Genomic DNA, 1,950 nt, shown 5'->3' on the forward strand with positions numbered 1-1,950 from the left:
ACTTTGCCAAAATCGCAACCATGTTCTCATAGCCTCCATCTCATTTATCTCTAGTAACATCCTTACGTAGGTGATGGTACTCATGTGAGTGCTTTGCAACTTTTTCAGTCAATTCTTTGATGGTAGTCGGCTCCTTCTTCATCATTGGCCCTTGATAATGAAAATTTTGTCTTGTTGTGACATTCACTCCATCATAGAAAATGGACACTTCTTGTTGGACATTAAGATCATGTTGAGGGCAACTTCTAAACAAGTCCTTATATCTCTCACATGCATCATACAATGACTCTCCAACCTCTTATTGAAAATTAGAAATCTTCTTTTTAAGATTTGAGATCTTCGATGGTGGACTAAATTGCTTAATAAAAGCATCATGAAGATTTACCCACGTAGTAATGGATTTAGGCATGAGTGACTTCAACCAAAACATGGCTTCACCGGTAAATGCCATTGGAAGAATCCTAAGTAACATAACTTCTCTTGGTACATTAGGAACATTGAAGTAGTTTTCAATTTCCTTAACTTCATCAATATGCTTGAAAGCATCTTCATACTCTTTCCCGATGAAAGGTATATCCTTGAGCATTGATAGAATATGCCCTTTGAGCTTGAAACTTCTGTCAGCTGGTATCTTGGGTGGAACAAGACCTGGTCTATGTTCTTCACGTATCCTCTTCTTGTAATCCACTTTCGTCATTCTTGTGATATCCGTCATCTCTTCAACCTCGCTTTTTATCTCTTTGTCTGAACTTTCTTTGGTAGATGTTTCTGGCTAGTATCCAATTCCTTTCTTATCAACATCCTCTCAAAACTTTGAAATCCGTTCTCCAATTGAAAAGTGCTTGTTAACTCATAGGCTTTCTTGTTCTTCTTTTTATGAAAATTGGATTCTGGATCTTGAAGTGGTGGCAATATTGGATTTTTAGATCCTCGGGTCATAAATTACGACAATAAAAACAAAACAAAACAAAAACGCGTAAAAGGAATAAAAATCACAAAACTAAAAATTCACTGAGACGAGACCATGATATGGTGGATATGATCACGATGTGGTTGCACCTTTGAGAGAAAAATAAAATAAACTAATGCAATCAAAGTAACTTTTTATGGGTTTTACCCTACCAAAAGGATCGAATAACTAAAATCAATTAAAGAATAAATCAAATAAGTTGTTCCCCGACAACGGCGCCAAAACCTGTAATGTTCACAATAGTACCTACTCATTTGAAATTTATAACCTAACTTAATTTGCTAACTATGCACTTATAAATAGTGTACCTAGTCAGTTTATAGCATAACTCTGGTAAGTCGGGTGTCGATCATAGGGAATAGAATTCAATTAAATATATTAATGCATAAATAAGAAAAAAAACTATGATTAAGGGTTTTTTTTTTTGATGTTGCAAGATCAAAAGAAAATATCAACTATTAATTAAGCAAGAAAAGAAAACAACTTACTTCAATAATTAAAAGAATACTTTTGCATAGATCCGATTTCGCCTTATCCTATGGTTGATTTCTAATTGATGGATTATATTTAATTACCAATTTAGTGGCTATTATGATAAAATATCTAGGCCTACCAATTTATGAATGATAAAGCAATGATCATGCATAAGTTAAACACCAAATCCATAATAAGCACAAATTGGACCATGAAGGATAGTAGTTACTCTCCTATGATCAAGTTAAGCAACCACGCACAGTTAAGATTAATTATTCTCTCTAAAACAATTGAAGTTACTATCTTTTATTACTTAATCTAATATATGATTAATCCTAGCTCTAATTATTTAATGATCATAAACAATCAGGAGACAAATTCATTCAATTAATATGATCGATTATTACACATAATTTGGTTTATAATCAATATAAACTATAACTAAACACTCTAGGGTTTATATATATCAAACATAAGTAAAATAAAATATAATCATCCAAATATTT

General features: G+C 32.3%; 1 non-coding gene across 1 annotated transcript; it reads left to right on the forward strand.

Moving 5' to 3' along the window:
• The first annotated feature begins 224 nt into the window (after positions 1-224).
• LOC145044426 (small nucleolar RNA R71) lies at positions 225-331 on the forward strand. The gene has a single exon (XR_013681379.1). It is a non-coding gene; the product is annotated as a small nucleolar RNA R71 (small nucleolar RNA).
• The last annotated feature ends 1,619 nt before the right edge of the window (positions 332-1,950 follow it).

Source organism: Lactuca saligna, chromosome 4 (assembly GCF_052625555.1).
Source record: "Lactuca saligna cultivar CGN05327 chromosome 4, ASM5262555v1, whole genome shotgun sequence".
Classification (NCBI taxonomy): domain Eukaryota; kingdom Viridiplantae; phylum Streptophyta; class Magnoliopsida; order Asterales; family Asteraceae; genus Lactuca; species Lactuca saligna.